The 26,062-nt window shown below is 42.6% G+C and overlaps 1 pseudogene; it reads right to left on the bottom strand.

Annotated features, from left to right (window-relative positions):
* Window positions 1–6,470, bottom strand: part of LOC123396658 — a 69,437-nt pseudogene extending 62,967 nt beyond the window's left edge.
* Between the last annotated feature and the right edge of the window lie 19,592 nt (window positions 6,471–26,062).

Raw genomic sequence — 26,062 nt, 5'->3', positions numbered from 1 at the left:
ATTTTTGAAGTACCAGAGGTATACGAAATATATCAGATTGCTACAGACTGGTCTGCTGTTAACAGATTCTGTTTTTGTTGTGTTGGTTGCTTATTTTGATGAAACAATGGATAGTATCGGGGGGTATTAGCCATGGAAGATTGAAAGTACAGTAACCCAACATCAACACAAGTAGAATTTAAGTTTGCTACAGTACCTAAGGAAGTGGTGGTTTGCTTTCTTGTACTAATGTTATCATGAGTTTCTGTATAAGTTTCGTGTTGTGAAGTTTTCAAGTTTTGGGTGAAGTTCTTATGGACAAAGAGATAAAGAGTGGAAAGAGCTCAAGCTTGGGGATGCCCAAGGCACCCCAAGAGATTCAAGGATGTCGTAAAAGCCTAAGCTTGGGGATGCCCCGGGAAGGCATCCCCTCTCTCGTCTTCAATCCATCGGTAACGTTACTTGGGGCTATATTTTTATTCACCACATGTTATGTGTTTTTGCTTGGAGCGTCTTGTATCATAGGAGCCTTTTATTTTTGTTTTGTCACAATCATCCTTGCTGCACACCTAGATAGAGAGACATGCACACACCGTGATTTTGTCGAGCTTCACTTATATCTTTTGGTAGACAATTCAGCTCACATGTGCTTCACTTATATCTTTCGAGCTAGATACTTTTGCTCTATGTGCTTCACTTATATCTTGTAGAGCGCACCAGTGCGTGGCTTGGTAGTTGATCTATGCTTTGAAAGTAGTCTCAAAAGGGTTAGTTATCCAAAGGGATACGAAAACTTCCACCTTCATGTGCATTGAATAGTTAGAGAAGTTTGATTCATCTCAATTAGTTTTGAGTTGTGGTTATGGTAATATTGAAGTCATGCTAGTAAGGTGTTGTGGATAGAAATACTTGTGTTGAAGTTAGTGATTCCCGTAGCATGCACGTATGGTGAACCGCTATGTGATGAAAGCTGAGCATGATTAGTATATTGATTGTCATCCTTTGTGTGGTGGTCGGGATCGCGCGATGGTTTATACCTACCAACCCTTCCCCTAGGAGTATGCGTTGAATGCTTTGTTTCGATTACTAATAAAACTTTTGGAACAAGTATATGAGTTCTTCATGACTAATGTTGAGTCCATGGTTTAGATGCACTTGCACCTTCCACCATCACTATCTTCTTAGCGACGTGCAACTTTCGTCGGTGCACAAAACCCACCATTAGCCTCCCTTAAAACAGCCACCATACCTACCTATTATGGCTTTTTCAAAGTCATTCCGAGATATATTGACATGCAACTACCACCATGACATGTGCCACCACGTCTACTTTTCCTTTGCACGGTCATAAGATAGCTAGCATGATGTTTCCATTGATGTCTATGCCATGCTAGATCATTGCCACGGTACACTACCGAAGGCATTCCATATAGAGTCATTGTTGCTCTAAGTTTTGAGTTGAAAGTGTGTTATTGGAGCATTGTCCCATGTGAGGAAATAAAATAGGCCAAAGAAGCCCATAAAAAAGAGGCCAAAGATTCCACCAAATAAAAAAAATGAGAGAAAAAGAGAGAAGGGACAATGCTACCACTTTTTCCACACTTGTGCATATTAAGCACCATGATCTTCATGATTGAGAGTCTCTCGTTTTGTCACCACCATATAGCTAGTGGGAAATTTTCATTATATAACTTGGCTTGTATATTCCAATGATAGGCTTCCTCAAAATTGCCTTAGGTCTTCGTGAGCAAGCAAGTTGGATGCACACCCACTAGTTTTCTTTAAGAGCTTTCACATACTCATAGCTCTAGTGCATCATTTGTATGGCAATCTCTACTCATTCACATTGATATCTATTGATGAGCATCTCCACAGCTCATTAACATGCCTAGTTAATGTGACTATCTTCTCCTTTTTGTCTTGCAACCTCCACTACATTCCACACCATCTATAGTGCTATAACCATGGCTCACGCTCATGTATTGCGTGAGAGTTGAAAATGTTTGAGAAAGTAAAGGTGTGAAACAATTACTTGGCCAATACCGGGTTTGTGCATGATTTAAATTCGTTGTGCAATGATGATAGAGCATAGCCAGACTATGTGCTTTTGTAGGGATAACTTTCTTTTGGCCCTGTGCCCTCGGCTCTAGCACGGATCCGGCCAGCAACTCGGGCAAGTAGTTCCGACGAGCTCCCACGGTTCGCATTCTTCCTCGTGTGGAAGAAAAATTCCCTGTAGTTTGCTTGTACTTACCGAAAATGTTCTGGTCCCTCCGTCCCTCTTTTTCCTGCCCGAGATGCCCCTTACTCCTAGTGCTGGACCTGCTCAGGCGGCCAAGTGGAGTGCACGACGCATGGCAGCGGCGGTGCTCGGACGGAACACTTCATTTTTGTGTGTGTTTTGATTTTTTTTCTTATTTTGCATGGAGGTTTGTTTTGATCCCTGTTCCAGTACGGTTCGGTGCCGCAGTTTCTGATTTCATATAAAATTTTATATATTGATCTGCAAGCTTTTTATGAACGGGTATATTAAAAAAATGATTAATTTTTCTTTTCATTTTTTAGATTTTGTATGTATGCGGTATCACTGCATCACTGCAAAAATGAACATGGCGAGACACCACATTGAATAGAGGAGGGACTCCACCCTGATCACGAGCTCAAAATTCTTTACGTGCAATTCGGTCGTTCAGTAGCGTTTTGTTTGAAGTCTTGAAGTGCAGTTTGTTTTTGGGAGGAACTCCACTACTCATTTTGTTGTCCAATGGGTGTGTACATGTTTGTATGTATGATTGCTCTGTAGTTCGGGCATTGCATTCATGGAATTTTGTGGTGGTGCGCATGCAGTCCGGTGCTTGCGCGAAGGAAGTTTTTTGTGGTTCACTTTGTAAGAAACATTGATGTAGTACACTTGACTCGTCTGAGCAGTTAGGAAGCATAAATTGTTTGAAAAAAGAGAAAAAACATCATGCAGCTCTCTTGACCGTCTGATGCAGTGCGGTTTTTCATCTGAAGCAATGCGGTTGGCCGCATGATATTGTTCATCTCGTAAGTGCAAAAAATTAGTACGGAAATGAAAAAAAGATAATGAGGTTCACTTCTCAATGGTGATGTGGTTCACTTACCTATGATGTGAAGTGCACTCCGCTTACTCGTCTTGAAAAATGCACGTCCAACAATAGAAAAATCATGCAGTGCACTTGTCCATCGGATGCAGTGCGGTTTTTCGTCAACAAAGCAGTGCACTCTTCTACCTGATGCGGTTCACGCGTTGATTTGTGTGTTGCGAAAAAACAGTGTACACATTTTGGTAATTTCAAAATTGCTCTTAAACCGTAACAAATTAGAGAGACTGTTGTACATGAAAAAGATGTGCCTCATGGATATCTTTCTAACGCCGTATCATTTGCATCGTTTCGACGAGTGGTTTGGAAAAATTTATGAAAATACGCTTGCTGCCACTCGTCGGCAACCACACCGTTTTCAAACTCCATTTAAAACCGCGAGGAATCTCAACAAATGGCCAACGTATGAAAGTTTCGCCTATTCCATAGCTTTCGAACGTCGTATCACATGCCTCGTTCTGACGGACAGTTAAAAAACTACAGCGAAAAACACACCAAACAAAATGAAAAATTACAAAAAAAAACAGAATTCCATTTTTTAGTAAATTTGAAATTACTCTCAAACTGTAAGGAATTAGAGAGAGAAATCTACATGAAAAAGATGCGGCTCGACGATATATTTCCAACACCATATCATTTGCTTAATTCTGACAAGCAGTTTAGAAAAAATCGCGAAAATACGTTCGCTGCAGTCCATCATACGCCCACCATTTTCGCATCTGCTCTCAAACCGCGAGGAATCGCAAACAATGTTCAACATAAAGGAGTTGGGTATTTTTAGTTGAAATCCAATGGTATATTATACGTCTCATTCCAACAAACAGTTTAAAAAATGGATCCAAAACGGTTTTGAAAAAGCGCATGCAGTTTTTTCTGGTGACATTGCAGTGTTTCGTTTGATATGGATGCAGTGCACTGACGTTGAGCGTGCAGTTGAGAAGTGTGTGCAGAATAACTATTATATATAGGAAAAATACGTCCTACCACCTACGGGTAGTTACCCCACATGTTTCATATACTATCATGCGGTAGTATATATATTAATTTATCATTTTTATCATGTTTATATATCATATATAAGATTTTTCAAAGTGAGTTACATGGAAAAGTTACAAGTTAGACCATAGTTTTTATTATATTTGTGAAATACATATATTTTTGTACGTAAAAAAGAACATACACAAAATATGATACATACTACAAAAAAATAGTATATATACTACCTAAACATTATTACATACTACATACTACCTGTACATACTCTCCGATTTGATAAATACTACATACAACATACAAAACGCAAGTGGTGGTAACTATCACCGGTGATAGATAAAAATTTTCATATATATATATATATATATACATACGTGTGTGTGTGTGTGAATGTCTATATATATATATATATATATATAAATATACGACGCCTTCTATATACTCCTGGGTGTATGTACTCCCGCATTCAATATACCTCACCTATGAGTGTATTATACCCCCTCTTTATTTTTATATACTTCATTAACTATTTTAAGATACCTCAATACAAATAGTGTACAAAATATCAGTAGAATTATCAGTTTTTTCAATATACCATTTTCACGTACAAAAAAGCAGTATATGTGCAAGTACTATAAAATATTGGTATTCAAATGAGATTTTTCACATAACTCACTTCAAGGTATCTACTATTCAATAATGAAGTATATTAAAAATGATAAAGAGGTATAGTCGGTTCATCTATGTGGTATATTATACTTGAGAGTACGTGCACCCAGGGGTATGGAGCCATTTTCGTATATATATATATATATATATATATATATATATATATACATACACATATATATATATATATATATATATATATATGTGGTCGCGCTATTCGTCACCTTGGGTGATGGATAATTATGCTTCACCCCCTCTATTTTCACATTAATACAACATAATTTTACTTTCTTAAATTTTCATCTTATCTGATACGTAAAAAGAGACCGTAAAAAATACATAGTCACCATAAAAAATATTTTATGTCAAGTAAATTTACAAACATGAAAATATAGTGTAAATTTTACATAAAATGCGATTTTTCTGGTCTTATGATCTATATTTTTGTTTTCTTATGTCAATTATTTCGTAGTTAATCAGTATAAATGTATCTATTTGCATTTCAAATTTAATTTATTTATGAAATGGTCATAAAATTACATCGAGTGAGGAATAATTTATTCTACACCATGGATGATGAATAGAGTTTATATATATATATATATGATAGCCACACCCGTATTGGGTATCGTGCAGTTTCCCATAACTCTAAGTTTTTCAAGCCGCCTCCGCCCAGCACCACGCCGCCACCTTGCGTCGTCGCCAGAGGCGATCTTCCATGCCGCCTCGAGTAGATTGGGCAAAAGCGCCTCGATGCCATGGTTGAAGATATATTTAAAAAGAAACCTGGTTTTTGGAAAGGAAACTTAATGTCCTTTCCAAGGTGCATGCATGTGGGAGGAGAACATCTCCTCGATAACAGTCCATGACACGTCCGTCTTTGTGCAATGGGTGACCTGAATCACCTTCTTGCAATGTGACCTGAATCATCATAGCGTGTCATATGGAATTGAAGATAAAGCTCAAACATAAGAGTCTTGGGACTACCATATCTCATGCATTGGATTTGGGTTGTTGGTGGGCTTGCCATCCTTGTCATCAAGCATTTGAGATGGGGCATATTGTTTATTGTCGATGTAGGCAGAGAGCTTGGTGTCTTTGATCGTGGCGGAGCTTGGCAGCAATGGGAATTAGCATGGGTGATGTGGTAGAGGAGTTGGGGATAAGTGGAAGAGAAATTAGCTCTCTATACCATAAAAGGTGGTGAGAAGTGTATGCTTTGAAGTAGGGACGTGTAAATACATGGACGAACAGCCAGGAAAATTACATGTTGGGTTGATATCGGATTGATCCCTAAGATTAGCTATATACATGATAATTGATCTATCTCTATCTCTACCATGTTGGTTACAATAAGAATATACACCCTAGAATCGATGGTTGGTTGGTTAGTCCAATGGGATAGTTTTCTGAAACCCTAGAATGTGATAGTTTTGTCCTATTTACTCCACTAAGGGCATTTTCTAACCGATCCCCTAAAACCGGTTAGAGGAGTAAAATTTTGATTTCAGTCTTCTAACCGACACCTACCAATCCCCAATAGCCGATAGAGTAGGATAAATTGTACTCAACCGCGACGCTCACCCCAAATTTACTCTACCACTCGGCCTTGGAGGAAAAAATCTCCTCCACTCCATTGTTTCCCTTGCCCCACTCACGTGCCGCATCTACACCGGCGATGTCCTTGCCCACCTCGCCCAGCATCGCAGACGCTCTGTAGGCTCCGACGTGGTCCTTAGAGTATCTCTAACAGGTCCTTTATATCACGCACCCTTATAGGACGTTTACAGTTCGCGGTTGTCTTCGAATACGGGCCAAAAACATCTCCAACATCAAAACAACCATATATGAACCCGCAACATTTGAAGTCATAAATTCATACAAGAAATTGAACTAGTTTGGTAGAACTATTACCACTTGATCATACTAAAAAGTCATACAAATTATAATTTTTACAACTAATATTTGGAGGAGTAGGCGCCACCGTAGCCCTAATTACAAAACTGGGCTCACCGGAGCCAAGGGGATTGAGGTAGCGATGTTGCTGAAAGTGCGTTATATCGACTAGACGGGGGGTGAATAGGCGATTTTTAGAATTTCATCGGTGGGGAATTCCTTGTGAGGAAAGTCCTCAATGATGAATTAATTGCAACGGAAGTAGTACATGATCAGGTGTACAAAAACTTCAATATCAGATTACTTGTTGAAGATTATGAGATTCGGTTTGCACACTTCGCAAGTACAGAGTAAGCAGGTGAAGATTATCTTAAGTCAAGAATTTGAGGTTGAGGAAATTCAGAGAAAGTCATCAAACAAATTATTCAACAGTGCATATCAAAGTCTTCAACATACAATTTGAGGAAATGAAAGTGTTGAAGAAATAGAACCCGTATCACGATGAAGAGAGTTGTTGATGACCCAGTTCCAGCTGATGTGACAGTTGTATGTCTGGTTTGGAGCGGCTTGGTATTGAAACCAAAGGACACACAGTCCCGGGACACACAGTCCCTACTGTATTCTCCTTGAGCTAAGGACACACTATCCTCGCCCAACACTCGTGTTAAGTCTTCAGGGCAGACTTCCAAACCCTCACAAACTCAGTCACCCGGCGATCCACAATTGACTGCTAGATGCTCTAGACCATGAAGCCTAACCGTCTCGAGGATACACAGTCCCTAAAGGTAAAAGGCTTTAGTTCCACACATGAACAAATTCTTCAGTGATGCTCAATCACTTGGTGTTTGGTTTGGGGTTTGGTGTTTGGGGTATTTCCTCATTTGATGATTTTCTCTCGAAAACTCTGAGGAATTTGGGTTGCTCTAAATGACAAGTGTCAGTTTCTCTTGGAGCAGCCAACCAACTAGTGGTTGTGGCGCGGCTATTTATAGCTTGGGAGCATACCGACAAGATTTCACATAAATGCCCTTAAATAATGTGACCATTGGGTGGATAAGATAAGTGAGGTGGCGCGTGTTGCTGCAACGGTCGTAACTTTCAACTATGAAAGTCCTCATGTCTCTCATATTCCTCACTTTGAGGCTTTGGTAGGTTTAGGCTTGGGTTGAGCATCATGAGGAAAATCATTCCGTAGTTTCACCTCGACCCCCTTTAACAATACGGTGTTCCTATTACTCAATAGTGAAGAAAATGAAACAGAAAGAGTAAATCTTCACGCTTCAAAGTCTTCAGTCTATTTTCTTCAGGACACACCGAATTCCTCATATTCAATATCTTCATGAGGAATATCAATTTCATCGCAATTTCTTCGCAATCAAAGTCTACAAAGTAAGACCAAAGTCTTCAGCCGAAGAAATACATTTTTAGGGGTCGATATTCGTCGTATAACTCAAACTCCTCAGCGATTTATAGAGCATGTGTACACTTACAAACATATTAGTCTCTTACATATAAGTCTTCAAACCACCAAAATCACTAAGGGCACTAGATGCACTTACAATCTCCCCCTTTTTGGTGGTTGATGACAATTAGGTTAAGTTTTCAACGGGATAGTAATATGAAATGTAAGTACTGAGTTTGAGGAATTTGAAATCAAGATACCAAGAGACTCCCCTGAAGATGTGCATATTTTGAGGAATTTTCTTTGCACAACAGATGCACATTGATGATTTATATCATGGAGATCTCCCCCTGTACCTTGTAAATCATGCATACATTTGACATATAATATGATGAATTGAAAATGCATGATGAAAAAATGGTGTTTGACAACTTTCAACATGCGTGCATTAATAGACTTTGAGGAATAAGCATGCGAAGAAAAACGTTCAAAAGAGTCAGAGCACCATCAGGCTTAAGTTACAACTCATTACATCAAACACTTCAGAAGAGCCAAGAGATTGTAACTTAATAAAGTTTGTAAGCCCCAAAATAGATCATGCTTGAAGACTAACTCTCATATTTTCCCCCTTTGTCATCAAGTGACGAAAAGGGACAAAACTGAGGACTAACACCCTTGAAGAAATTCACTTCTTGGTTGATGTAGAGGCGTGCGGATTCTTGGAGACATGCTTCTTCCTTGGACCAGTTGCAGTGTCTTCTGGTTCTTCATCTGATTCGGCAGTGCGAAATGAAGAAAATGAATTGTCCTCCAAGTTAGGAACTGGAATTGGCTTGAATTTCTTCTTTGGAGGCCTCGACCAGTCAAAGTCTTGAGTAAATTCCAATTCCTCAAGTTCCTCGAGAGTCTTCAGATGAGCAAAGGTGGCCCAAGTGCGATCAAATACCTCATGAAGATAATAGTGATTTTTCTTCACTGCATTCTGAGTCTCATTGAGGGTTTTTACAATGGCGCCAAATTGGCATTTCACCCACTTGTGATTACGATCAACTTTTTGATGAAGACTGAGGAGTAGCTCTCTGTTAGTCATCACTCTGGGGGTAGTTGGGCTTGGAGGCTCTTGAGTAGCAGTGTCATCATATGAGGAGTATGAATCAGCCTTGCGAAATTGGCCATTAAGGGGCCGATTTCCTTCATCTATCATAGACTTGCCTTTGCCTTCAACAGGTTCAAATGATTTCTTGATGACTTTGATTGGCGGCAGATATCCGAAATGATTCTGAAAATCAGCTTGATAGTTTATGCCTCGCCTGTTTCTGATGAATCTCATGATCCAAGGCGCATAAATATTCAACTCATATGGCGACAAAGCATCGTCAGCCAAAGTCCTCAAGAAGAAATAATGATGATTCATAGGTATGGCATGAATTACATTGAATAGGATATTCTTCATGATTACTACGACATCTTCTTCATCATCATGCCCTTTGATGGGCGCAATGGCATAAGACAAGATTTTGTACACGGTTCTGGGCTCATACTTCAAGTCCTGTACCAGAAATCGAGTCTTTGGGGGTTGGTCCTTGGCCAAAGGCTTCATGAGGACTTCCATGAGCTTGTTGGGCAGTTCTCATTCATCATACATCTTAACTTCGTCCTCCCAAGGGAATTTATATTGGATAGCTCGAAGCAATTCAGTGGTAGGAGCTTCGTAGTGCGTGTGTTGAGTCATCCAATCCAATACCCAGGTGTTGACATCCTTTGGGTCACTTGAGATATGCAGTGTGGCATAAAATTGAAGAATTATGTCTGTGTTCCAATCACCGATATCTGTACAGAAAGGCAGTAACCCAGCTTCGTGAATAACATTGAGGACTGGAGCAAAGCAAGGTATTTCCTCCATATCACAATGAGGAATATGGGTATGTTGAAATATCTTGGTCCTTCCACAGAGCACAAAAGCATAGTAGTTGAGCTGATTTCTTGTCCAGAACTTCATGTGTCTGATGCGAAGCTTGTCATATGGATTCTCTCTAGTGAAGTACGTGCGTTCTTCATAGAATGCTTCTTTCCGAAATTCTGGCCTTTTGGAGAATGGCTGATTTGGCTTTGGCTGAAGATTGTGTTGTTGTTCTTGAGGAGTAGCCACCACAATAGTGGTTTCAGTGTTAGGAGCAGGAGCATTTTCTTCAGTTTGACCATTTTCCTCAGTTTCAGGAGTTTGCTTGTTTGAGGAGGCAGTTGCAGTATTTGAAGCTGCATTTTCTTCACCTGATGCAGCTGATTCTTGAGCAGATTCCTTCTAATGCTCTTTCCATTAGAACCGGTGAGAATCTCAGTTGCAACAAGAGTTCGAGGGATTTGAGTTGACCTTAGTGAGCGTGGATGAGTTTCTTCCTAGAACTCATCATGGATTACAGGTGTGCTACATCCAATTTCATCATCACCCTCCTGTTCTTCAGTTGTCTTCGGAGGAGTGGTGGACTGAGGAATATCATCTATTTGTATTTCCTCATCTATTTCTTCATCCACTTCAACGTCATTCATTTCTTCGTCTTTTTCTAGGATGACATAGTCCACACCGAATGGAACTACCATGTATGATGGTGCTACATTGAGAGGAGTAGCATCCACCGGGGCTGATGAAGATTCTGACGGTGTAATCCTCACACGTTTGGCTTCTGAGGATTCTGAAGCCATTGAAGCTTTTCTCTTTTTGGCTTCCTTTTCAGCCGCTTTGGTTTTCTTCACGTCTAATGCAGACAGAGTCACTTTCTTCACCTTTGAGGATTTTGGTGAAGGAGCAATTTCATGAGGCATTGGTTCATCAGTGTTAGGCCTGGTAGTTTCTTCAGCTGGAATATTCTCAGGAATTTCCTCACCAGCTAGTTCTTCAGTTTCATCTTCCTAAGTCGTCTAAATAGTATAGCTTGGCTGAGGTTGTGTCTGCGGCTTTGAAGCAGCAGCTCTGCTATTGTATTCATCAACTGCAGCAGTTGCAGCCTTGATGAATTTCACTTTGACCCCTTGACAATCAGAGTGAAGACTTGTATATTTGTCCGTGAGGGTTTTGAATTCAGCCTGAGTTGATGCAAGGTCTTCAGGTGACAAGTTGACGACATTCTGCTTGAGGAATTTCTCCTTTTTTACTTTGGCAGCCCTGACTTGCTTGGCCTTCTTCTCTTTCCATTTAGCTTCATTGATGAAAGTATCCACCATATGACTGACACCAGGGGGAAGCTTCAAATCATCAATCAGTGTGTTTGGATCTTCATACCAGAGGTCGATGATGTCCAGCAATACCTTCGTATCCATAGCAAGAGGAATGGAACTGTCAGAGGCTTGTGCAACACGTTCCTGTTTGTTTGTTTCTGATAATGGCTTGGAGTGTTTCATCATCAAACTCTTCACTTCCTTCTAATGCAGAAGGAACGTTGATGACTTTGTTCGGACTTGGCCTGGTACCTCTACCAGCGGTCATCTTAGTCTTCAACAGAATGGGTGAAGATTTTGAAGCAGAGCCAGTAGCAGAAGGCACTGAGGAACTTGATTGTTCAGGTTGAAGCTTACTGAGCTACTTCTTTTGTGGGGGTGAAGACTGTGGTGCTGTTGAGGATTTTGCAGCCGTTGCAACTTTCTAAGGCAATTGCTCTTTTCGTACAGTAGTTGAAGCTTTGGATTTCTTGTGCAGAGTCTTCTTCTGAGGAACTGCTGTAGCAGATGCCTCAGCAACTGAAGAAGTGGCAGTTGTGGCTACAGCAGCAGAGTCCTCATTGAATTTTGTCACAGCTGCTTTTGCCTTTTTCTATAGTTTAGAAAAGTATTTGTCTTTCTCATCAGGATAGTCCTCAATAGTGGCTAAACTTGAGGGATGTGCTGCTTGTTGATCACCCTGTGGTGGCCTTTTACAGGGAGTCTTGAGGGCGAACTTCTTTGCATATTTTGGAGTCACATATTTGTACTCCTTCCACTCTTTAGCCCACCTGCGCTCAATCTTTTGAAGCCTTATTTTGCGCTTCGCCATGGTCTCTTTACCATGTATTTCCTCATCAGGTGTACAATAATCAGCATATATTTCTTCAAGTATCTCAAAAGCAGTATTCCACTCCAGTTTCTTTCCACCTTTTTGTTTCCAGTCTTCCTCCATTTTCTTCAAATGAGGTTTTGGTGAGGAATCTGAACTATTGATGATTTTGAAGACACAGGTAAAGTTTCTTCAAAAAATGCTGCAAATGAGTTAAGTTGTTGAGAACCTAGAGATTCATGAGCTCACATTTTTGTACGTGTGAACAGAGTATAGGTGCGAAGAATTTGGAGAGGTCATATGCGTTCTCAGATTTGAAGAAATTGAAAAAAATTCAAAAGTTGAGGAATTTGACTAAGCATTCTGATCTTGGGTTCCAGAGTTGTGCAGATTCGAGAATTTACACAATTGAGGAATCTCATGAAGAATTCTAGTGGATTAGTGAAATTCATCAAGTGTTTGAGGCATGACTGTGCATGGCTGACAGACTTTCTGAGGAAAAACATATTTTGCGAATCTAAAGAGATTTAAAAGATCATCAGAGGCAGTAAAACATGATTTTATTTACCCTATGCGAAGAACACGAAGAACTGGAGCAGTAAAAAGAAGAAGCTCTTCGGTTCAGATCTTGAGCGCCCTAACTTGGCAACTGAACTCAGCTACGGCGGCAGCGGAGGAAGATTTTCCGCGGTCGGCATGAGTCCGGCGAGGGCGAGGCAGCATAGCTTTTCCTCACCGGTGACGAGGATGCTAGCGGTGGCGCTAGGGTTTGAGCTCGAGCGGAGACGATGAGAGAACGGAAGAGTTTTGACTAAAGGGGGTAAGGGGGTATTTATAGCTCAGGTGAAAAATGGTTCGGGCCAAAACTTTAGCGCCAAACTACCCTTGCCCCTTCGTCTTTGCGTGACAGGTGGTGCCCATGATTGAAGCGGTGGAGTTAGTGGTTATCCTATCTTGAGATGTGGGTCCGGTAACTGTGTAACGTTATAAAAACAGTTTTGAATTTTGAGGATTTTGTGGCAAAGTCCTCAGCTGACAAGGACTCGGTGAGGATTTTTAACAAGTGTCAAATAGAACGCATATGAAGAATTTAGAATGGACTGGGTCGAGCTTAGAATAGAGGGAAGTTGGTTCCGATCACATTCACTTAGAGGAAATATCAAATAGAAGAGTGAGCGATAAGTGAATGTTGTTGAGGACTTGAAAGCTCATTATAATATATATAGATATAGCCAAATGAAAATCATCACACAGAGTTGTGAAAAGTCTCAAATTGAAGAATTTCAACTTTGAAGAGTTTGCAACTTTAAGAATTTCAAAGTTGGGTGGTGGCGTCACCCACCGTATAAGAATGATGATTTCACGCAGCGCGTACAATTGTCGTAGGGCCGTGAGGACCAAATTCTTCATTAATTTCTTCACACTAAGAGTGATGTTCTTCATTGATTGAACAAAATCGTTTCTTTGTGTGTTGCACATCTAAGTTTTCAATTTTGCATAAGTGTTAGGATGTGTGCATTTTTTCACCAAACATTTGAGGACTCTAGGATATTTAGCTCACACCGCAACTTGCAAAACCTTCTCTCATCCAAGGGCTTTGTGAAGATATCTGCTAGTAGATCGTCAATCATCACATGGTCGATGATGATATTGCCCTTGAGGACATTGTAACGACTAAGATGTGGCCCTTTCCTTATTTGGGGGCGAGGCCTCAAAGGGGAAAGAGGCGCATCTACGCGTTCCGCAAGCAAGATAATCATAGAAATATAAATAACTGAAATAGTGAGAAGTAGGGCATACACTTGCCATCAGATAAAGTACATAGTCATACAGTCATACATTATTCAAAACATGGAATGGTCCAACTACAGACAAGATAAACGGCAAAAGCTATGATATCCCGCATGTTGGTCCCACGATCACAACCACGACCTCTAGTCCTCGGGATAAGTCACATACAGCGTGCCACTATCCTCATCGAACTTCGACTTCAGCTAGCTGTCATCGGGAACTCCTGCATCTGGGGTACTTGTACCTGTGGGTGTTTGTAGTAAACCGTGAGCCACGAGGACTCAACAATCTCATGACCTTGGTATCGACTCTAACTAAGTTAAATGGGTGAGGTAGGTTAAGTGTTTGGGTTTGCAGCATCCTGAGCATATATGGTGGCTATGTTACGATGAATAGCAACTAAATATGGTGGTCTACGCAAGACGGTCAAAGACTGGGTTGATCGCTAAGTGATCCTAACACCTACTTACGTCATTCATAACCCCACCATGTTCTCGATCAGAGAAGGAGCTCTGAAAGAAACAGTCACGGTTACGTACTCAGTTGGCAAGTTTTATTAGAATTACTTTAAGTTATCTAGAACCGGATGTTAACAAAATATCCATGTTTGCCACATAACCGCGGGCACGACTTTCCGAAAGATTAAATCCTACAGGGGTGCTCCAACTAGTCCATCACAAATTACCACAAGCCACATAGTAATCCTCTACCACGAAACTCGTGATTTCGTCGGATTCCTTAGAGGAAAACCTCAAACCTGAGAAGACCCAAAGCCTCACTGGAATCCCAATGCGCACGATATATGGATAAGGTAAGACAAGTACGGCAAGACCTCCGACGTGTCGACGATCCCGATAGGAGCCGCGTATCTCGTTCTCAGGACACGATGGATGAATACTACATATAGTGGCCGGATAGACATCCCCTGAGTTGCCCTGAGTGGCCCCGCAAGTGGCTCTGGTTTGGACCAACGTTCATGAGGAGCACTGGCCCGGGGGGCGGGGTTGATTAGATTCCTCGGCGTAGCTATTCCCTATGCATTTTTATCATTATGTTCTTAGCAAATTAACACCAAAGTTGGATCCTGCGAGACCAGTCTTAACACTAAACGATTTATCCAAGGGGTCCCCATAACAACGCCGAACGTGTTAGGAGCGCTCAGTTATGGAATAAAACACGGGTAGACGAAACTAAGGCGGCAACAACGGAACAAATCACCCGACAAAAGGCTAGGTCTTCCGTTATTTACCAAGTATATAGGTGCATTAATTAAATTGCAATTAATATAATGATATCAAATTGCCCATGTTATCACATGGACCAGCTCGCACCTGCAACTAGCAACGCTATCAATTAGTGGTTGAGCAAGCCTAACTTAGCCAAACAATATGTGCTAGGAGGGGAGGTGTTTGAGCTTTCATGGCAATGTTTGATGGCCTATATATCATTTGGTAGGCAGCGGAGATGTAACAAAGGAAACGTAACACTAAACATAACAAATCTAGGAACGGTGTCAAGGTCACGATCATCTTCCTGTGATTTCTTCAGACTGGAGCTCCTCTTGTTGTTTCTTCACGAACTCTCCGGACTCCTCGAACTCGTTACCGGCCCAGGTAACTACCCAAAAGAAACAAACACCTAATAAACACCAGCAACAAATGATGCAACACACAATATGATGCATGCATGCACTGCTCCAAACAAGTACAGAAAACAACCCTACATCGATGAAACAATTGCCACCTCACCACAAGGGGACTTTCTACAGAAATGATCAAAATCGGAAACCAACAACACCATTGGATTCATTGGGATTTTTTACACCAAATCCATATATCATAGTGCCATCTTTGCATACAGAAAAACTCCACAAACAGTAAAATAATAATAGCACAAAATCAAACTACACGACATATTCAAGAACAGGAACTGTTCTTGAGCCAGCCCAAATTGGCAAGTCCATATATGGACATTTCCAGAAATGGAAATATGCCCTATTTAGCCAAGGAATTCCAAAAAATAAGTAAAAGAAATAATGCCAGGAAAATATGATGATGAGGGGGTCCCACCTCGCAGTGGCCCCTCACTGGATGAAAGGTCGGATGGACATCCCCTGAGTTGCCCCGGGTGGCCCCGCAAGTGGCTCTGGTTTGGACCAACGTTCATGAGGAGCACTGGCCCGGGGGGGGGAGTTGATTAGATTCCTCGGGGTAGCTATTCCCTATGCATTTTCATCATTAAGTTGTTAGCAAACTAACACCAAAGTTGGCTCCTACCAGACGAGTCATAACACTGAACGATTTATCGAGGGGGTCCCCATAACAACCCCGAACGTGTTAGCAGCGCTCAGTTATGGAATAAAACACCAGTAGTCGAAACTAAGGCGACAACAACGGAACAAATCACTCGGAAAAAGCCTAGGCCTTCCGTTATTTACCAAGTATATAGGTGCATTAATTAAATCGAAATTAATATAATGATATCAAATTTTCCATGTTATCACATGGACCAGCTGGCACCTGCAACTAGCAATGCTATCAATTAGTGGTTGAGCAAGCCTAACTTAGCCAAACAATAGTTGCTAGGAGGGGAGGTGTTTGATGTTTCATGGCAATGTTTGGTGACCTATATATCATGTGGTAGGCAGTGGAGATGTGATGAAGGAAACGTAACACTAAACATAACAAAGCTAGAAACGGTGTCAAGGTCACGATCATCTTGCGTGTGATTTCTTCAGACTCGAGCTGCTCTTGTTCTTCCTGCACGAACTCTCCGAACTCCTCGAACTCATTACCGGCCCTGGTAACTACCCAAAAGAAACAAACACCTAATAAACACCAACAACAAATTATGCAACACACAATATGATGCATGCATGCACTGCTCGAAACAAGTACAGAAAAAACCCTACATCGATAAAACTATTGCCAACTCACCACAAGGGGACTTTCTACAGAAATTCTCAAAATCAGAAACCAAAAACACCATTGGATTCATTGGGATTTTTTACCCCAAATCCATATATCATAGTGCCATCTTTGCATACAAAAAAACTCCACAAACAGTAAAATAATAATAGCACAAAATCAAACTACGCCACATATTCAAGAACAGGAACTGTTCTTGAGCCAGCCCAAATTGGCAAGTCCATATATGGACATTTCCAGAAATGGAAATATGCCCTATTTAGCAAAAGGAATTCCAAACAATAAGTAAAAGAAATAATGATGAGGGGGTCCCACCTGGCAGTGGCTCCTCACTAGATGAAAGGTGGCCCCTCTGGCCCACTATCATACTCACACACAACAATTACACTCACAACACAAGAAATAAAGGATGCCACGGGGAATCGAACCCACCACCTATCTGGTGGAGCTAGCTACTGCTAGCTGCTCTAACAAAGGCATCCTACCAGGTAAGGTTATTCCGCACGCAAACTACCATACGAAGTGGCAAGTCCATATATGGACATTTCCAGAAATGGAAATATGCCCTATTTAGCACAAGGAATTCCAAACCCACCACCTATCTGGTGGAGCTAGCTACTGCTAGCTGCTCTAACAAAGGCATCCTACCAGGTAAGGTTATTCCGCACGCAAACTACCATACGAAGAAAACAGGGAAATAATGATGAGGGGGTCCCACCTAGCAGTGGCTCCTCACTGGATGAAAGGTGGCCCCTGTGGCCCACTCTCGTACTCACACACAACAATTACACTCACAACACAAGAAATAAAGGATGCCAGGGGGAATCTAACCCACCACCTATCTGGTGGAGCTAGCTACCACCACCACTGGGCTAGCTACTGCTAGCTAGTTAGTGGTTGAGCTAGCCTAACTTAGCCAAACAATATTAGCTAGGAGGGGAGGTGTTTGAGGTTTCATGGGAATGTTTGATGGCCTATATATCATGTGGTAGGCAGTGGAGATGTAATGAAGGAAAAGTAACACTAAACATAACAAAGCTAGAAACGGTGTCAAGGTCACGATCATCTTGCGTGTGATTTCTTCGGACTCGAGCTGCTCTTGTTCTTCCTGCACGAACTCTCCGAACTCCTCGAACTCGTTACCGGCCCTGGTAACTACCCAAAAGAAACAAACACCTAATAAACACCAACAACAAATTATGCAACACACAATATGATGCATGCATGCACTGCTCAAAACAAGTACAGAAAAAACCCTACATCAATAAAACTATTGCCACCTCACCACAAGGGGACTTTCTACAGAATTTCTCAAAATCAGAAACCAAAAACACCATTGGATTCATTGGGATTTTTTACCCCAAATCCATATATCATAGTGCCATCTTTGCATACAAAAAACTCCACAAACAGTAAAATATTAATAGCACAAAATCAAACTACCCCACATATTCAAGAACATGAACTGTTCTTGAGCCAGCCCAAATTGGCAAGTCCATATATGGACATTTCCAGAAATGGAAATATGCCCTATTTAGCACAAGGAATTCCAAACAGTAAGTAAACGAAATAATGATGAGGGGATCCCACCTGGCAGTGGCTCCTCACTGGATGAAAGGTGGCCCCTGTGGCCCACTATCATACTCACACACAACAATTACACTCACAACACAAGCAATAAAGGATGCGAGGGGGGAATTGAACCCACCACCTATCTGGTGGAGCTAGCTACCGCTAGCTGCTCTAACAAAGGCATCCTACCAGGTAAGGTTATTCCGCACGCAAACTACCATACGAAGTGGCAAGTCCATATATGGACATTTCCAGAAATGGAAATATGCCCTATTTAGCACAAGGAATTCCAAACCCACCACCTATGTGGTGGAGCTAGCTACTGCTAGCTGCTCTAACAAAGGCATCCTACCAGGTAAGGTTATTCCGCAAGCAAACTACCATACGAAGAAAACAGGGAAATAATGATGAGGGGGTCCCACCTGGCAGTGGCTCCTCACTGGATGAAAGGTGGCCCCTCTGGCCCACTATCATACTCACACACAACAATTACACTCACAACACAAGAAATAAAGGATGCCAGTGGGAATCGAACCCACCACCTATCTGGTGGAGCTAACTACTCTAACAAAGGCATCCTACGAGGTAAGGTTATTCCGCATGCAAACTACCATACGAAGAAGACAGGGAAATAAAAAGGGGTGCAGGGATTCAAACCCTCAACCTCTCGGTCGCACCTCAAACGTGTTACCACTAGGCTAGGAGGCAGGAGATGCAAGAAGAGGGGCTCGAGACCACTTAGCCTCGATCCCTTGGGGTCTACTTCTACCTGACAATAGATCGAAGGAGAACGGCGGTAGAAGCAAGCGGGGCCACATCCCGTGAGGTGGGGCACCGGCGGGGCTGCGGAACTCCGAGGGGAATCCATTCCCGACGCAAGCACGGCGAGAGGGGAACCCACTGCAATGCTGCAACTACTGCTACTGAAGCAGGCGCTGCAACACTGAAGCTACTGCATGTGCTGCCTGCTACTGCTCGCGCGACAGGGCGGTGAACCGCGACAAAAGGGGAAGCCCTGCGCTGCAAAGCTTCTACCTGTCGCGCTACGCTACTGCTGCTAGAAGCTGCTGCTACTACGACGCTCAAACTATTGCTGCTACTGATGCTAGAATTGCTACTGCTGCTACACCCGCTAGAATTGCTACTGCCGCTACACCCGCAACAAAGCAGTGCACCGGCGAGCATACGTGATGCGGGCCTCGGCCAGAGAGGGACAACAAAAGAGGAGAGTGGAACCTCGCTCACCTTGCGGTAGAGAGACGGTCCTACGCCGGAGATGAAGAAGACGATGAGCCGGAGTGGAAGAAGACCCACCGGAGTTGAAGAAGTCGCCGCCGTCGTGGACGTCGAGGTGGAGGTCCTGGCGCCGATCTCTTCGCGAAAATGGAACCCCCCGAGCGTCCTCTTGCTCCTGGTGCTGACGGAGTGGAAGAATACGGGCCGATCTGCTGCCGGCGGTTAAGCTCACCTGAGCCCTCTCATGGCGCCGGCGACGATGGCTCTCTACTAACGGCGCGAGGGAAGAGGAGGAGGAAGAAATGGGGAGCTAGGGAGAACCCTAGGGTGCCGGCATGGGCTAAATAGGTGGGGAGGCGCTCTGGTGGCCGTCTGATGGGAGGGAGAAGAAGATATGGCGCTGCCATGGCGTGGTACTGCTAGCGTCAAGAGGAAGGGGACGAGGGATGCGCAACTGGGCTAGACCAAATGCTACTAGGCCTTAAAGGCTGGTCTGCTCTCTCTCTCTCTCTTCACTTAAACCCGAAATAAAATCTTCTGTCCTATTTTATAAACCAGACAACAACACAAATTCCACAGAAAATAAGAAGGGTTTTTTAAATAAAAAGAAAAAATACTTGACTAAACAAAATAATATAACCTATTTAATAAAATAGGATTGACTATTTTTAGGCAAGGCAAAATATGTGCCTTATCATTAAACCTAGGTTGTTTTGCAATAAAAACAAATGCCACTGCTTGGAGAAAAATAAAAGAGCTCCACTTCTCCACTCACAAGAATTGAGAGGAAATATGGAACATTTTTGTAGGATTTTGAAAACAAGTTGAAAAACACAAGTAATCACATATTTGAATAGGAAGGGTTTGAACCATGGTGCTTCAAAGGTTTAGAATGGCTTTGATGCACCCTCTCACATGCACAAGCTCACAACCACACATCACCACATGATCATCAAGGTGGCACAACACACAAGATCAAACCATCAAGGCAAAAGGAAAAAAGAAACAAGATATGCATGATGCATGAGATGCACATGAAATGACAATGCCACAAGTCTCACATCCATAACATTGCCTCAACAGAGTTGCCAAACATGGAAAGGACTACAAAATGGGAAAGAAAAGCACTTGGGCTGTTACAACTCTCCCACACTACAAGAGGATCTCGACCCAAGATCTAGGACTGGAAGAACTCTGGAAATTCGGAATGGATGTGGTCCTCGCGCTCCCAAGTGGCTTCTTTGTGTGAGTGATGTGACCATTGCACTTTGAGGAACTTGATTGACTTATTGCGGGTCTTGCATTCAGTCTCCTCAAGTATTGCTATCGGATACTCATGGTAGGATAGGTCGGGCTGGAGGTCGATATCCTGGAGGTCAACTGTGCACTCGGGAGTCTTGAAGCATCTCTGGAGCTGAGAGACGTGAAACACATCATGCACATTTGAGAAGTTGGATGGAATCTCTAACTGATATGCAAGATCGCCTCTCTTGCCAACAATTCTGAAAGGACCAACAAAACGAGGAGCAAGTTTTCCTTTGATGCCAAAGCGTTGGGTGCCCTTCATGGGAGACACTTTGAGATACACGAAATCATTGAGCTGAAAAGTCATGTCATGATGCTTGCTATCATAGTAGCTCTTCTGACGGGACTGCGCTGCTTTGAGATTATCCCAATGACACGGCACATTTCTTCTGCTTCAGCAATCATGTTATTCCCAAGAATCTGACGCTCACTAGTCTCTGACCAATTGACCGGGGTACGACACTTGCTGCCATATAGAATCTCGAATGGGGCCTTGCCTGAGCTTGCTTGAAAGTTGTTGTTGTATGAGAACTCGACAAATGGTAGGCAGTCTTCCCACTTCATGCCAAAAGAAATCACACAGGCTCTGAGCATATATTCAAGGATCTGATTGACTCTCTCAACTAGCCCACTTGTTTGAGGATGGAAAATTGTACTGAATCGAATCTTAGTAACCATCGCAGACTGAAATGAATCTCAGAACTTGGAAGTAAAGATGCTTCCATGATTGGAAGAAATGAGCATAGGAACACCATGCAACGAGACTATCCTTGACGTATACAACTCTGTCACCTGAGCTGCCAAGATAGACTCATTGACCCGTAGGAAATGAGCTACCTTGGTCAACTTGTCGATGACGACGAAGATGGCATCGTTGCCTTTCTTGGACTTCAGAAACCAAGTGACAAAATCCATCTCGACATGATCGAATTTCCACTCGGGTATAGGCAAGGGATGCAAAAGACCTACTGGACGTTGATGCTCCGCCTTCACTCTACGACACACATCACACTCATTCACGAACTGAGCAATTTCACGTTTCATGCGAGTCCACCAGAAGGTCTGCTTCAGATCCTGATACATTTTGGAACTTCCTGGATGTATCGAGAGAAGGGAATTATGAGCTTCATCCATGATAACCTTCCCGAGTTATCCTTTGGAACGACAAGGCGGTCCTCGAAGAACAAGGTATCTCTGTCATCAACACGGAAGCACTTATATTTTGGAATGCTCTTTGCCAAGCCAATCCTAACTTTCTTCACCATAGCATCAAGAAGATGAGCTTGTCGGACTTGGTCTCCCAAGGTAGGAGAAATCTGGAGATTAGCAAGAAATCCATGAGGTACTAACTGAAGGTTGAGCTTCTTAAAAGATTCACAAAGATTAGGCTGGAGAGGCTTCAGAATGAGACTGTTGCAGTAAGCCTTTCTGCTCAAAGCATCTGCAATGACATTAGCTTTGCGTGGAGTGTAGTCAACGCTCAGATTATAATCTTGGATCATTTCCACCCAACGAGTTTGCCAAAGATTGAGACTAGGCTAGGTGAAGATGTATTTGAGACTCTTGTGATCAGTGTAGACCTCAACCTGTTTGCCCAACAAGAGATGTCCCCAAGTCATCAGAGCATGTACCACCGCCGCCAACTCAAGATCATGAGTGGGGTAATTCTTCTCACTTGGCTTCAACTACCTCAAGGGATAAGCTACCACTTTATTCTCTTGCATCAGAACTGCACCAAGACCTTGAAGAGAGGCATCACAGAACACTTGGTAAGACTTTGAATCATCGGGAGGAGTCAAGACTGGAGTAGAAGTGAGCTTCTCTTTGAGTGTGTCGAAGGCCACGTGACACTCTGGAGACCATACAAACTTCACACTCTTTTGAAGAAGGCTTGAGAGAGGCTTAGGAATCTTGGAGAAATTCTCAATGGATCTTCTGTAATAGCTTGCAAGCCCAAGAAAGCTTTGAAGTTGTTTCACATTCTGAGGAGGTTCACACTCAACAATGGCCTGCACCTTTGACAGATCAACTTTGATGCCATCGGCAGAGATGATGTGCCCAAGGTACACAACTTCCTTCAACCAGAACTCACATTTCGAAAACTTAGCATAGAACTTATGCTCTCTTAGCTTATCAAGCACAAGCGGAGATGTTCTTCATGCTCTTCCTCAGTTTCAGAAAAGACCATAATGTCATCAAGATACACCAAGACAAATTCATTCTTGAATGGGGAGAAGATATAATTCATCATCTGACAGAAGGTCGGTGGAGCATTTGCAAGACCAAAAGACATCACTGTGTACTCATACGAGCCAAAGCTTGTCCTGAAGGCAGTCTTGGGAATGTCTTCTTCATGAATGCAAATCTGATGATAGCCCATCCTGAGATCAAGCTTAGAGAAGATCTTAGACCCTTTCAATTGCTCGAACAACTCCTTGATGTTGGGAAGTGGATATTTGTTTCTGATCGTTTTTTTAATTCAATGGACGGTAATCGACACAGAGTCGGTCTGTGCCATCCTTCTTCTTGACAAAAAGAACTCCACAACCCCAAGGAGATGAGCTTGGTCTGATCAGACCCAGATGCTCTTGCTCATCAAGCTGCTTCTTCAACTCTTTCAGCTCTTCTGGACCCTGTTTATACGGGCGCTTACATACTAGTTCGGTTCTCAGTTCAATCTCAATTACGAACTCAACTACCCGGTGTGGAGGCATTCCTGACATTTCTTCTGGAAAGACATCTTCATACTCACAAACCACTGGGACTTGAGAAATTGGAGAGATCTCACCCTTCTCATTCAAGGAAAACAGACGGATCGTGTCATCACGCGCAGCGAAGATAATCACGTCCTCCGAAGGATGAGTTAGCTTGACTTATTTAGCTTGTCAATCAAGAAATGCCTTGTTCATAGCCAGCCAATCCATCCCAAGGGTCAGATCAACATGAGACTTATTAATGACAATTGGAGAAGCCGCGAAGGACTAGCCACCCATCTTGACAGAGACATCAGGAACAAATCCATAAGTCATTTGCATTCCCGGAGAAATGATTTTTAATGGCCTAGGAGTGTATTTTGTCACAAGATCATTCTTTGCAACAAAAGGCCTTGAAATGAATGAATGTGATGCACTAGAATTAAATAAAACCTTTTCAGGAAAATCATTAACCAAAAGATTACCCATTATCACATCTGAGGAGTTTTTTGCTTCTGCTGCATTCACCATATTGACTCTCGCAGACTTGAGATTGAACTTCACCATTGCATTGCCTGGAGGCTTCACTATAGGAGGGGGAAGAAGACGTTACTGAGTGGTGCACTTGTTGGAGTAGTGACCCTTCTTCCCACACTTGTGACAAGTCACCTCTGACAGAGGATGTAATTGCATTTGAGGATTCCCTTGCTTCTGCTGCTGAAACCTCTGGTGGAAAGCTGGGTTGGGTGGGTGGGAAGAACCACAACCACCCGACTGCTTGAACTGTTGAATCTGCCGAGGAGGAGGAGACACCCAATATTTATGTTCCTTCTGGACCACTGATACCTCCGTCGTATCTACTTTTCCGAACTCTTTTGCCCTTGTTTTGGACTCTGATTTGCATGATCTGAATGGAACTAACCCGGACTAACGTTGTTTTCAACAGAATTGCCATGGCGTTGTTTTCGCGCAGAAATAAAAGTTCTCGGAATGACCCGAAAATTTACGGAGAATTTTTCTGAAATTAATGAAAAATACTAGCGCAAGAATCAACCGGAGGGGTGGAGCTGTGAGCCCACAAGCCCACCAGCCGCGCCTGGCAGGCTTGTGGGGCCCACGTTGCTCCGCCGCCTCCAATCTCAGCTCTATTTAGTCCGTCTCGCCCGGAAAAAAATCAAGGAGAAGAGTTCATCGCGTTTTACGATACGGAGGCGCCGCCACCTCCTGTTCTTCATCTGGAGGGCAGATCTGGAGTCCGTTCTGGGCTCCGGAGAGGGGAAATCATCGCCATCGTCATCACCATCCTTCCTTCATCGCCAATTCCATGATGCTCTTCACCGTTCGTGAGTAATCTCATCGTAGGCTTGCTGGACGGTGATGGGTTGGATGAGATCTATCATGTAATCGAGTTAGTTTTGACGGGGATTGATCCCTAGTATCCACTATGTTCTGAGATTGATGTTGCTACTACTTTGCCATGCTTAATGCTTGTCACTAGGGCCCGAGTGCCATGATTTCAGATCTGAACCTATTATGTTGTCGCCAATATATGTGTGTTTTAGATCCTATCTTGCAAGTTGTAGTCACCTACTATGTGTTATGAGCCGGCAACCCCGGAGTGACAATAGCCAGAACCACTCCCGGAGATGACCATAGTATGAGGAGTTCATGTATTCACTAAGTGTTAATGCGTTGGTCCGGTTCTTTATTAAAAGGAGAACCTTAATATCCCGTAGTTTCCATTAGGACCCCGCTGCCACGGGAGGGATGGACAATAGATGTCATGCAAGTTCTTTTCCCTAAGCACGTATGACTACATACGGAATACATGCCTACATTATATTGACGAACTGGAGCTAGTTATGTATCTCTCCGTGTTATAAATGTTGCATGATGAATCACATCCGACATAATCATCCATCACCGATCCAATGCCTACGAGTCTTTTACTACTGGTCCTTGCTACATTACTTTGCCGCTACTGCTGTCACTGCTGCTACTGCTACTCTGTTGCTACTACTGTTACTCTGCTGCTACTGCTGTCACTTTGCTCCTACTGGTTACTGTTGCTACTGCTGATATCACCCTACTTTGCTACTGATACTTTGCTGCAGATACTAAATCTTTTAGGTGTGGTTGAATTGACAACTCAACTGCTAATACTTGAGAATATTCTTTCGCTTCCCCTTGAGTCGAATCAATAAATTTGGGTTGAATACTCTACCCTCGAAAACTGTTGCGATCCCCTATACTTGTGGGTTATCAAGACATTTTTCTGGCGCCGTTGCCGGGGAGGCACAACTATATTCTCCGAGTCACTTGGGATTTACGTTTGTTGATCACTATGAGGAATCCGAAAGATTCAAGAACTAAAGTCTTGCCCTCAACTACGAGGACATGTAAGGAACTGCCATCTAGCTCTGCACTTGATTCACCTTCAGTTATGAGTA

Source organism: Hordeum vulgare, chromosome 5H (genome assembly GCF_904849725.1).
Source record: "Hordeum vulgare subsp. vulgare chromosome 5H, MorexV3_pseudomolecules_assembly, whole genome shotgun sequence".
NCBI classification, from domain to species: domain Eukaryota; kingdom Viridiplantae; phylum Streptophyta; class Magnoliopsida; order Poales; family Poaceae; genus Hordeum; species Hordeum vulgare.
Note: the sequence above shows the minus strand (reverse complement) of the source record. Positions and strands in the feature narration are given on the sequence as shown.